Raw genomic sequence first — 13569 nt, 5'->3', positions numbered from 1 at the left:
CTAAACAACTTTAAAATAATGCCTCAAATCAAATTTTGGAGTGGAAGAGCCACAATAGGTCAAGATACATATATTTTTCCTAGTCTAAGACAATTTAGGAGTTTGGCAGGAGAAGAGCAACACAAATGGACTCTGGAGTTAGAATTGACAACAGTAGCTGCAAAAAAATCAACTTTGGGAGCTTTCAGCCTAGAGATGGTAAGATAGTCAGACAACTGTTCAGAAAGAAATTAAAGGGAACCCTTGGGTGACACTGGGTACAAGTGGGGCCTTTTGACAATACTGTGGACCATAAGCAGTTCTAAATCCTAATTCCAAGGTCAAGAGGAGTGCTTGTGATCAGTCACAAAAGAGAAGGAATCCTAGTCAATGTTTTAGAATCAAAAGAAGTGTCATCACTTGTGGCCAGAGGAGAACAAGGAACATAGTCACAGATCCAGGGCTAAGAATAGCATAGCAGTGGTACTGGCAGCTTCAGGAGAGTAGGAGCCATTCCTGGATAAATACCAGAGTATAGAAAAGGAAATCAGTGACTACATCTTTCCCTGTTTCACACTACTTTGGAAGCACCAACAATTTGTAGCTCTTCTACAATTAAGAACACGACTTATTCTGAAAACAGAAAAAAACACCCTTGAAACTCGTCACAGTGTTGCCCCACTCCCAGGAGGGCAGAAACTAAATGTAACATAAGATTTAATGTCTAGAAACTGGCTTGCTCCAGCCTCTTACCTTTACCCTGCATGTATCTACCTGCCTCATGTGTGTTTCTTGTAGACAACATTTGGTGGAATTTTGGTTTCCAATGCACTCTGCTATTTGCTTCCATTTTATGGGTGAGATCATTCCATTCACATTCAGAATTATGATTATCACCTGTGTATTCCCCATCATTTTGATTTCCTCTCCTAGTCCTGCTCTTTTTTCTTTCACTATTTCCTTCTCCACCAGTGTTTTGCTTTACACGAGTCCCCCTAATCCCCAGGCTTGTTTTATTTCCTTTTTCACCTCCTCTTTTCTTATTCCCCTATTATTCCCTCCCCCTCTCTTTCCCTCCCTTTTTGTACTCCCTACCCCAATACCCCCCTTGGTTTTTCCCTCTCAACGTTCATGTAGGGCATGATAGATTGTGATACCCCAATGGATCTAGATGCTCTTTCCTCTCAGAATCAATTCCACTGAGAGTAAGGTTTAAGTATTACCAATTAGCACTCTCTTTCTCTCCTTCTTATAATAATATTCTTGCCCTACCCCTCTCCTGTGCCTCTTTATGTGTTAGAGATTATCCTATTTTCTTATTCCTTCAAGTTTCTCTTGCTGCCATCTTCTATTCCCCCCAAACTTTTCTTTTTTTTAAATAATATTTTATTTGATCATTTCCAAGCATCATTCATTAAAGACAAAGATCATTTTCTTTTCCTTCCCCCCACCCCCCATAGCTGACGTGTGATTCCACTGGGATTCACATGTGTTCTTGATTCGAACCTATTTCCATGTTGTTAATATTTACATTAGAGTTTCTTTTAGAGTCTCTCCTCTGTCATGTCCCCTCAACCATTGTATTCAGGCAGTTGCTTTTCCTCGGTATTTCTATTGCCATAGTTTATCCTTTGCTTATGCATAGTGTTTTTTCTACTAGATCCCTGCAGATTGTTCAGGGATATTACACCACTACTAATGGAGAAGTCCATTACATTCGATTATACCACAGTGTGTTTGTCTCTGTGTACAATGTTCTCCTGGTTCTGCTCCTCTCGCTTTGCAACACTTCCTGGAGGTTGTTCCAGTCTCCATGGAATTCCTCCACTTTATTATTCCTTTTAGCACAATAGTATTCTATCACCAACATATACCACAATTTGTTCATCCATTCCCCAATTGATGGGCATCCCCTCATTTTCCAGTTTTTGGCCACCACAAAGAGCACAACTATGAATATTTTTGTACAAGTCTTTTTGTCCATTATCTCTTTGGGGTACAGACCCAGCAGTGCTACGGCTGGATCAAGGGGCAGACAGTCCTTTATCGACCTTTGGGCATAGTTCCAAATTGCCCTCCAGAATGGTTGGATCAGTTCACAACTCCACCAGCAATGAATTAATGTCCCTACTTTGCCACATCCCCTCCAGCATTCATTACTTTCCTTTGCTATCATGTTAGCCAATCTTCTAGGTGTGAGGTGATACCTCAGAGTTGTTTTTATTTGCATCTCTCTGATTATAAGAGATTTAGAACACTTCTTCATGGCCTTATTAATAGTTTTGATTTCTTTATCTGAGTACTTCCTATCCATGTCCCTTGCCCATTTATCAATTGGAGAATGGCTTGATTTTCATACAATTGATTTAGCTCTTTATAAATTTGAGTAATTAAACCTTTTTCAGAGGTTTCTATGAAGATTTTTTCCCAATTTGTTGTTTCCCTTCTGATTTTAGTTACATTGGTTTTGTTTGTACAAAAGCTTTTTAATTTGATTTTTGTAAATTTTTTATTTATTTATTTTACATTTTGTGATTCTTTCTATGTCTTGCTTGGTTTTAAAGTCTTTCCCCTCCCAAAGGTCTGACATGTATACTATTCTGTGTTTACCCAATTTACTTATGGATTCCTTCTTTATGATTAAGTCATTCACCCATTTTGAATTTATCTTGGTGTAGGGTGTGAGGTGTTGATCTATTCCTAATCTCTCCCATGCTGTGTTCCAATTTTCCCCGCAGTTTTTATCGAATAGTGGATATTTGTCCCAAAAGCTGGGATCTTTGGGTTTATCATATACTGTCTTGCTGAGGTCGATTTCCCCCAGTCTATTCCACTGATCTTCCTTTCTGTTTCTTAGCCAGTACCAAATTGTTTTGATGACTGCTGCTTTGTAATATAGTTTAAGGTCTGGAACTTCAAGGCCCCCATCATATGTGTTTTTTTTTTAATTATTTCCCTGGATATCCTTGATCTTTTGTTATTCCAAATGAATTTTGTTAGGGTTTTTTTCTAAATCAGTAAAGAAATATTTTGGGAGTTCAATGGGTATGGCACTAAATAGATAAATAAGTTTGGGTAGGATGGTCATTTTTATTATATTGGCTCATCCTATCCATGAGCAGTTAATGTTTTTCCAACTGTTCAAGTCTAGTTTTAGTTGTGTGGAGAGTGTTTTGTAGTTGTGTTCATATAGTTTCTGTGTTTGTCTCAGGAGATAGATTCCTAGGTATTTTATTTTATCTAAGGTGATTTTGAATGGGATTTCTCTTTCTAGTTTTTGCTACTGAGCTGCTGAGCGGTGTTGGAGTTATATAGAAAAGCCAATGACTTATGTGGGTTTATTTTGTATTTGCTAAAGTTATTGATTATTTCAATTAGCTTTTTGGTTGAATCTCTAGGAATCTTTAAGTAGGCCATCATGTCATCTGCAAAGAGTGATAACTTGGTCTCCTCCTTGCCTATTTTGATGCCTTCAATTTCTTTTTCTTCTCTAATTGCTACTGCTAGTGTTTCTAGTACAATGTCAAATAATAAAGGTGATAATGGGCATCCTTGTTTCACTCCTGATCTTATTGGGAATGCATCTAGTTTATCCCCATTGCAGATTATATTAGCTGATGGTTTTATATATTTATATATATATATATATATATATATATATATATATATATATATACTGTTTATTATTTTTAGGAACGACCCTTCTATTCCTATGCTTTCTAGTGTTTTTAATAGGAATGGGTGTTGTATTTTATTAAAGTCTTTTTCTGCATCTATTGAGATAATCATGTGGTTTTTGTTGGTTTGCTTGTTGATATTTTCAGTTATGTGGATGGTTTTCCTAATATTGAACCAGCCCTGCATCTCTGGTATAAATCCTACTTGATCATGATGGATGACCCTTCTGATCACTTGCTGGAGTCTTTTTGCTAGTATCCTATTTAAGATTTTTGCATCTATATTCATTAGGGAGTTTGGTCTATAGTTTTCTTTCTCTGTTTTTGACCTGTCTGGTTTTGGAATCAGTACCATGTTTGTGTCATAAAAGGAGTTTGGTAGAACTCCCTCTTTGCTTATTATGTCAAATAATTTGTATAGTATTGGGATTAACTGTTCTCTGAATGTTTGATAGAATTCACTGGTGAATCCATCAGGCCCTGGGGATTTTTTCTTAGGAAGTTCTTTGATGGCTTGTTGGATTTCATTTTCTGATATATGATTATTTAAGAATTCTATTTCCTCTTCTGTTAGTCTAGGCAGTTTGTATTTTTGTATATATTCATCCATATCACCTAAGTTGGTGTATTTATTGCCATATAATTGTGCAAAGTAATTTCTAATGATTTCCTTAATTTCCTCTTCATCAGAGATGCTGTCCCCCTTTTCATCTTTGATGCTGTTAATTTGCTTTTCTTCCTTCCTTTTTTTAATTAGATTGACCAGTACATTGTCTATTTTGTTTGTTTTTTCAAAGTACCAGCTTCTTGTCTTATTTATTAAATCAATAGTTCTATCACTTTTGATTTTATTAATTTCTCCCTTAATTTTTAGGATTTATAGTTTGGTTTTCTGCTGGGGGTTTTCAATTTGATCGCTTTTGAGTTTTTTTATTTGCATTTCCAATTGATTGATCTCTGCTCTCCCTAGTTTGTTGATATATACACTCAGGGATATGAATTTACCTCTGATTATAGCTTTGGCTGCATCCCAAAAGGTTTGAAAGGATGTCTTGCCATTGTCATTTTCCTCAATGAAATTGTTGTTTCTATGATTTCTTCTCTAACTAAACGATTTTGGAGTATCATATTGTTTAATTTCCAATTAGTTTTTGATTTGGTTTTCCTGTACCATTACTGAACATTATTTTTATTGCCTTGTGATCTGAGAAGGCTGCATTCATTATTTCTGCTTTTCTGCATTTGTGTGCTATGTTTCTGTGACCCAATGTATGTTCAATTTTTGTGAATGTGCCATGTGGTGCTGAGAAGGTGTATTGCTTTTTTGTCCCTATTTATTTTTCTCCATATGTCTATTAATTCTAATTTTTCAAAGATTTCTTTAACTTCTTTTACCTCTTTCTTATTTATTTTTTGGTTTGATTTATCTAAATTTGATAATGGTTGGTTTAAGTCTCCCACTAATATGGTTTTACTGTCTATTTCTTCCTTCAATTCTCCTAGTTTCTCCATTAGAAATTTGGGTAGTATATTATTTGGTGCATACATGTTGATTAGTGATATTTCCTCATTGTCTAGAGTCCCTTTTAACAAAATATAATTACTTTCCCTATCCCTTTTGATCAGGTCTATTTTTGCTTTGGCTTTATCAGATATTATGATTACCACTCCTGCCTTCTTTCTGTCAGTTGAGGCCCAGAAGGTCTTACTGCATCCTTTAATTCTGACCTTGTGGGTGTCAACCCGCCTCATGTGTGTTTCTTGAAGACAACATATGGTAGGGTTTTGGATTCTAATCCATTCTGCTATTCGTCTACATTTTATGGGTGAGTTCATCCCATTCAAGTTCAAAGTTATGACTGCCATTTGTGGACTCCCTGGCATTTTGATATCCTTCCCTAGTTCTAACTTTTTCTTCTTCGGCTCTACCTTTTAGTCCAGTGAATTACTTTAAATTGGTCCCTCTTGTCCCCTCCCTTGATATGTTTCCCTTTTATTCCCTCCCTTTTTGTTCCCTCCCCTTTTCTTTTCCCTCTCCCCCTACCCCCCTTGGTTTTCCCTTCTCCCTACCCTTGTTGGGTAAGATAGAATTCAAGATCCCAATGGATCTGGATGTTTTTCCCTTTCAGAGTTGATTTCTCTGAGAGTAAGGTTTAAGTAAAAATTCTCTTCCTCTCCTTCTTATAGGAGTTTCCTTCCCCTCCCCTTCCCATGTGAATTTTTGTGTGAAAAAGATTATTCTATTTAGTCTTTGTTTTCCCCCTATTTATACATTGCATTTTCCCCATGTGTTAGTATACATAGATTGATATAAATGTAGTCCTTATAGAAGAAAGTTTGAGTAAAATTAGAAGATAACATTTTTTCCTTTTCCCTTTCCTTCATATTTACCTTTTCAGGTATTCCTTGCTCTTTGATTTTCGATATTGAACTTTCCACAGAGCTCTGGTCTTTTCATTGCACAAAGTTGGAAATCTTCTATTTTGTTGAATGCCCGTACTTTCCCTTCGAAGTATATAGTCAGTTTTGCTGGATAGCTGATTCTTGGCTGAAGACCCAGCTCTCTTGCCTTTCTGAAGATCATGTTCCATGCCTTATGATCATTTAGAATAGAACTTGCAAGGTCTTGTGTGACCCTGATTGGCATTCCTTTATATCTAAATTGTCTTTTTCTGGCTTCTTGTAGGATTTTTTCTTTTGTTTGAGAGTTTTGGAATTTGGCAATTACATTCCTGGGAGTTGTCTTTTGGGGGTTTAGTGTAGAGGGTGTTCTGTGAGCTCTGTCAGTGGCTATATTGCCCCCTTGTTCTAGAATCTCTGGGCAATTTTCTTTGATTATCTCTTGTATTACAATGTCAAGTTTGGTGTTTATTTATGGCTTTTCTGGAAGTCCAATTATTCTTATATTATCTCTTCTCCCTCTATTTTCCAAATCTGTCACTTTTTCAGTGAGATATTTTATGTTCTCTTCTAATTTCTTGGTCTTTTGGCTTTGCTTTATTAGTTCTTGCTTTAAGGCCTGGTTTTCTTTTACAGTTTGGTCAAACTGGTTTTGTAGATGCGTGAATTTCTTTTGCATTATTTCCCACTTTTCCTCCCAGAAGGCTTCCATCTTTTTGCTCATTTCAGATTCAAATTCTTCATGGGTTTGTGGAGGGTTTCCATTTCCTTTGGAAGGTATCGGAGCATTTCCTTGTGTTTCCTCTTCTATCTCCTCTGTGTTTTGTATTTTTGCTCCATAAAATGTGTCCAAAGTCGCCCCCTTCTTCTTGTTTCTTTTGGAATTTTGGGGCTTTTGTGCTTCTGTTTAGTTTGCCATCTCTATCTGAGTGGGGAGGATTAGCTTTTCTTATCTCTGTCTAGATTCAGAGGTTTTAGCCCTAGGCAGATTGTCCATTCTATGCAGTTGTTATTCTGTCTTAGGAGCCAGGAATTGCTGGTGTGTCCCTGTTACTGCCCTCCTCTCCTCGGCACCCTCCTGATGCTTCTCTGTTGCCTTACTTCCACGCTCTGAGCCTAGCTTGGCCCTTGTTCCTGTGCCTTAGCCGGTCAGCTGCAGCACTCTGCGGGGGGAGGGGCTGCGGCTTCCTGGAGCTCTGAGAGCTCCTAGCTTTCCCTGGGTTGAATTTAGTATGCCTTGAGGCAGGGACTTTTTTCGTGAGACTCCAATGGAAGGATCTAGCCAGGGGGTTACAAGCTCTCCCCTCTCTCTCTGTTTCCCTGCTGTCTGGGTGCCCCCTCGACTGGGTCAGGTTGTTTTCAGGATGTGGCCTTCAGAATAGCTGGCTCCCGAGGCCCTTTCTCCAGCCCTGAGGGTTGCTGTTGTTTCAGATGACCCTGCTCTCTGAGGGGGAAGGGCCGCGGCTTCCAGGAGCTCCAAGGGCTCCTCCCAGGGGGTTACGAGTTCCCCGTCCCTCTCTGTTTCCCTGCTGTCTGGGTACCCCCTCGAATGGGTCAGGTTGTTTTCAGGAAGCAGACTTCAGAATAGCAGGCCATGGGGCTCTGAGGTTGCCTCTGCTGCCTCCGACTTGGACTCGGTGCTCTGGGTTGGGGGGGATGGGTCCTAGGACCTTCTTTCTGCCTACCCCTTAGGTCCGAGTGGTCTTGGGTTCTGGCTTTTGGGGGGGGGCGTACCTTTTGATTCAGGTCCAGGTCCAGGAGGAGGACTCCCAGGGTCTATGTTGTTGATCGTTTTGGGTTTCGGTGCTCTAGGAGCATTCTGTTTGAGATCGGTAAGGAAGGGTTTCAGGAGATCTGGACTTTAGCTTTCTCTAAGCCTCCATCTTGACCGGAAGTCCAAACTTTTCTTTTTTTGCATATCATCTTAAACCACTTAGTACCCCAAACTCTACCTGTGAATATTTCTTCTAACTACTACAATAATGAATACAATTTTTGACAGTTTAAAATAGCATTTTTCCTTATAGAAGTATAAAATAATTTGATCTTAAAAAAAGACTTTAAAAAAATAAAAAAAAATTCCCCCTTTCTTTCTTATTTACCTTTTCATGTTTCTCTTGATTTTTGTATTTGGATATAAAATTTTCTGTTTAATTCTGGACTTTTCTTCCAAATACTTGGAAATCTTTATTTAATTAAATGCCCATACCTCCCCGTGGAAATATATAGTCTGTTTTTCTGGCTTCTTGCAATTTCTCTTTAGCTTGGAAGCTCTTGAATTTGGCAATTATATTCCTGAGGTTTGTCTTTTGAGGGTTTAATGTAGAGAGTGATATATGGACTCTTTCAAAGTCTATTTTGCCCTCTTCTTAAAGAATATCAAGGCAATTTTCTTGGAGAATTTCTTGTAGTATAATGTCAGGGTTTCTGTTTATTTCCTGGTTTTCAGGTAGGCCTATGTTTCTCAAACTGTCTCTCCTAGACCTATTTTCCAAGTCAACCATCTTCTCGATGGAGATATTTCATGTTGCCTTCCAATCTGTCATTCTTTTGACTTTGCTTTATTAATTCTTGCTGTCTTGTGAGATCATTGGCTTCTACTTGCCTAATTCTTGTTTTTAAAGACTAGTTTTCAGCTACATTTTTTAAATTTTCCTTTTTTATTAGGTCTAACCTGCTTTTCATAGCTTCTAGCAGGTCATTTCTGGTCTTCAAATTGCTTCTCATTTCATTTTATTTTTGGGCTTCTTTTTCCAAATGGGAGAGTCTGTCTTTTAAACTTATTTTCTTTTTAACTATTTCCCACTTTTCTTGCCAAGTTTCTTCTATCTTTCACATTATCTCAAATCTGAGCTCCTCAAGAGCTTGTGATCAATTTACATTTTTGGAAGGTTTGTTATCTGCTGCTTTCTCCTCTTTAATCTAGGGTTTTTCTGCATAAAAATTATCCAGGGTCAAAGATTTCTTCTTTTTTTTTTTGGTAGTTATGAATTGTAGTTCTTGGCATTTGGTCATCATTGCTTTGTTCCTTCCCAATCAGAAGTCTGGGTGAGGAAGGTGGAAAATCTTTGTATTGAACTCCAGAGAGGTTTTGCCCTGAGGCTATTTTTGAGTCTTGGTGGTGGCATCTGCTGTGTGCAGCCCTGCATTATCTCTTTTCCCAGCTCATCATTCCTTTGCCTCCTGGGGTTTCAAGTCTCACTGCCCTTAGGAGTATGTCTGTGGTGTCCTCAGTCAGCCCCCACTGAAAGGCTAGAAGTTACCCTGTATCCACTCTGACTGTGGCACTGTAGGTGTAGTGGGGGGAGGGGTGATAAGCTTGCCCTTTGGTGAGAGTAATTTCACCTCCTTTTAGCATGGAAATGCCCAAACTTTGCCTGCCTTCAATGCTGTTCCCTATAGTGGATCCCCTTCACTCATTTGATTTTGGTTTTGTACTTTTGAGGCACTTTATATTGGTAGGTGGAGAGGAGAGGAAGAGCCTTCCTTTTACTCTGAGGCCATCTTAATCTAAAAGTCTGAGCCAGGATTGGAACATAAAGAAACTAACAAAAAAGAATATGACCACAAAAATTATTTTATGGTAGCAAGGAAACTTTTATTTTGCTATAAACTTAGAAGACAATAATATGAAAATAATTATAAGCACAGCCTCAAAGAAAAATGTTTACTAGATCCACAGCCAGCAAGAATTAAATGATAGAGGAAAAGTTGGAAAAAGCAATGCAAATGATGCAAGGAATTTATGAAAAAATATTTAGCATATTGATAAAAGAGAAATACAAACTATTTAAAAAACTTAAAAGGCAGAATTGGTCTAATTATAAAAAAAGACTCAAAAATTTAATTAAGAAAAGAACTTTTTTAAAAGCACAATTGACCAAATATAAAAGGAAGTACAAAAATTCAATGAAGAAAAGACATTGTTAAAAACATAATTAGCCAGATGGAAAAAAGAGATACAAAAGCTCACTTAAAATGTTATTCCTTAGAAACTAGAATTGGGAAAAGGGAAGCTAATCACTTCAATAAAAACCACAGTCAAAAGAATAAAACATAGAAGATAATGTGAAATATCTCATTGGAAAATGAAAGTTTTTGGGAAATAGGCTGAGGAGAGGTAATTTAAGAATTATTGAACCACCTGAAAGCCATGATTAGAAAAGGAGTCTAAACATCATATTTTATGAAATTATAAAGTAAGATTACTCCAATTTCTTAGTTCTAGAAGGTAAAATAGCAATTGAAAGAGTTTGCCAACTGTCTCTTATAAGAGATTCTGAGACAAAAACTGCCAGGCATATTTTAGCCAAATACCAATGCTCCCAGGTCAAGGAGAAATATTGCAAGCAACCAGAAAAACACAATTCAAATATCTGGGAGCCATGATCATGATCACACAAGATTTAGTAGCTTCCACATTAAAAGAGCAGAGGGATTACAATATTATATTTCTAAGGACAAAGGTGCTAGAATACAACCAAGAATTATTGGAAAAACTAAGTAAAATTCCTTAGGGGGAAATGGTTATTTAATAAAACAGAAGATTTCCAAAATATGTTGATGAAAAGACCAGTGTTGAATAGAAAATCTGACATTCAAGCACAAGGTTCAAGTAAAGATAAAAAGGTAAACATGAAAGAGTAACCACATATGGAGTTTCATATATTATATCATGAAGAAATTATAGAAAAAATGGTATCATTGGAATCTCATAAAGGTATCTTGTAAAGTATGGAGGGGGTGATCACTTATTTAAATAAACTCAGTTGGGTATAAACAGTTATCTTACTCAATAAGGACGTATATCCTATTCCATTTATTTCAATTTGAATTTGAAATTGTAATGTTTCCCTTTGCACTATAGGAATAGGATTAAATGGGCCAAGGTTTGTAATCTATACAGGCTTGAATTTGGGGGGAGGGTAGAGTTGGAACAATCAGGGTTGTGATGATACTTAATAGCAAAGGGTGAATTCTGTGTGTTTTTGCTATAGCACTGAAGTAAAAAGATATTAGCTTTGGCTGTTCACAGAACAGAGCATCATGATTTTCAGTGTTTGAGAGAAATTTGATTAAAAAAGTTTGCAGTATTTGACATGTAATTACATGCATGAAATAAAATTATTTGTCTACCTTAAAAAATAAGGATATATGATGGTAAGGAAATAAAAGATTTTGGGAGAGATACTATAAGTGGGAAAGTGGATTGGGGGAGACTTCAGTTGCAAGAAAGATTTTAAAGAGGAACAATAAAAAAGAATGAGGAGAATAAACAGATGATATTAAGGAAAATACATAGTTGGATATATATATATATTATATGCATATATGTATATATAAATGTGAATGTTAATGGGATGAGTTAATCCATGATTTGGAAGCAGATAGCAGAATGGATTAGAAATGAAAATTTTTATAATAAAAATGTTTGTTACAGAAGAGCACACAGAGATTTAAAATAAAGGGATAGAACAGCACCTATTATTCTTCAGCTGGAATAAAAAAGGCAGGGGGTAGCAAATATGATCTCAGACAAAGCAAAATCAAAAATAAACTGAATCAAAATAAGTAATCAGGGAAAATACATTTTACTAAAAGGTAACAAACAGTGAAGTAATAGCCCAGAATTTTATAGAAATTTTCTGTTAAAAGAATGTTTTCAAATATGTAGGGAACTGAATCAAATTTATGAAATAAGAGGCATTCCCCAATTGACAAGTTGTCAAAGAATATGAACAGACATTTTCTGAAGAAAATAATCAAAGGTATCTATAGTCTCTAAAGGTGACCAAAAGCACTATTGATTACAGAAAGGCAAATTAAAACAACTGAGATACCCACTTACCCTTATTAGAAAAGACAAATACTGGAGAGAATGAAGCAAAAATAGGTACATTAATGAATTGTTTGTAGAGTATTAAATTTATCCAACTATTCTAGAGAACAATCTGGAATTATGATCAAAGGGCTATAAAATTGCATACCCTTAGATCCATTACACCAGAGATTAAAGAAAAAGGGACCTGCATGTCCAAAAAATATTTATAGCAACTCTTTTTGTGATGGCAAAGAACTGGAAATTGAGGGGATGCTCATCAGTTGAGGAAAGGCTAAATAAGTTGTAGCATATGATTGTGATGGCTTTTCTGATCAATACAATAATCTGAGACAATTCCAAAGAACTCATAATCTCCAGAAAGAAAACTGATTAATTCTAAGTACAAATTGAATAATTTGCCTTTCTCCTGCTTTTTATTTTTTGTTTTTTTATGCAATTGCTAATATGGAAATATGTTTTGCATGTCTTCATATGTATAATTATTATAATGTTTGTATTCTCAGTGGGTGGGGGTATGTAGAAAGAAAGGAAAGAATCTGAAACTAAAAATTTAAAAAGAAAATGTTAAAAATAAACAAGTAAATGTCCAAGATAAACAAATAAATTTTATTTGCAGTTTAAAGGCATGATCTGTAGTTGTGCCTATGCTTGCTTTTCCAGAAACATTTAGAAGATAAAGCTTTCCTAATAATTACTTCAAACAGCTAAAATGGAATAAAGACCTTTGTGCATAAAACAAATCTGAATAGCAAAGTTAGAAAGAATAGCTTTGTTCAGTTGTCCTTCATTAGTGACTATATTATTACTATGCAAAAATAAAGAAAATTAATAAATATAAAGCAGTTTTCATCCCCAAAATTTATATCATGAAATTTTAGGAAAATATGAAATAACTATAGTTTTATTAACTTTTAACAGATCTTAAATCATTATGTTCATTTAGGCACAGATTCATTAAAATTTAGTTTACTCAAAACTTAGTGTGTTAAAATATAAAATATGGCTTAATCAGATGACCACAGATTGCTTAATTAAGTGAATTTAAAAAATGTTAAAATAGAGTTGTCAGTGTTAACAATTGCATAAGCTTCTTCTAATTCATTGCTTGGTTTCTCTTCGTGGTTTTGTGAAGAACTAAGATTTTCCAAAGGTGAGAACAGCTCCTCTGTCCTTACAAAATTCTCATTTTATATTTATTTCTTTTTGTTCTTAGAATTTAGAGACATGGAAAATTCCCTTCATATGCTGCTGAAAATAGAGGAATCTGAAGTAACCATGAAACAAAAGTCCTCACATTACTTTATTCTAATAGAAATGGCCTTAGTTGAAAATGTTGGCATGTCTTCTTAGACCTAGAACCTAAAGAAATTGCCTTCTTTATCCACCTTTCTACTATTTCATTAGGTTTTTGTTGTTGTTGTTGTGCATTTCACTTATAATCAAGGTATAATTTCATTCTTTTTCTTTGCCTCCTCAGGGTTATCTATATTTCTGTTTCTATTTTATGGGGTATTACACTCAATTTGTATCTCTTGCTTCTATACTCTTTAATATTTAAAGTACCATTCTATACTGGTTTTGGATGTACATCTTTTTTTAATTTTGTCAAATTTCATAATTATCATAGCCATGAGTTAAATGGCTGAGCTGACAAGATTAAGGAAGATAAAC

The 13569-nt window shown here is 35.8% G+C and overlaps 1 long non-coding RNA gene across 1 annotated transcript in view; it reads left to right on the top strand.

The window, feature by feature from the left end:
• Window positions 1–13353, top strand: part of LOC130454606 (uncharacterized) — a 58276-nt gene extending 44923 nt beyond the window's left edge. The window contains exon 2 of the long non-coding RNA XR_008912333.1: window positions 13112–13353. This is a non-coding gene — a long non-coding RNA (uncharacterized LOC130454606). The remainder of the gene's footprint in view (window positions 1–13111) is intronic.
• The last annotated feature ends 216 nt before the right edge of the window (window positions 13354–13569 follow it).

The sequence above is a fragment of the Monodelphis domestica genome, chromosome 5, assembly GCF_027887165.1.
Source record: "Monodelphis domestica isolate mMonDom1 chromosome 5, mMonDom1.pri, whole genome shotgun sequence".
Lineage (NCBI taxonomy): Eukaryota > Metazoa > Chordata > Mammalia > Didelphimorphia > Didelphidae > Monodelphis > Monodelphis domestica.
This window is presented reverse-complemented; position numbering and strand designations above follow the sequence as displayed.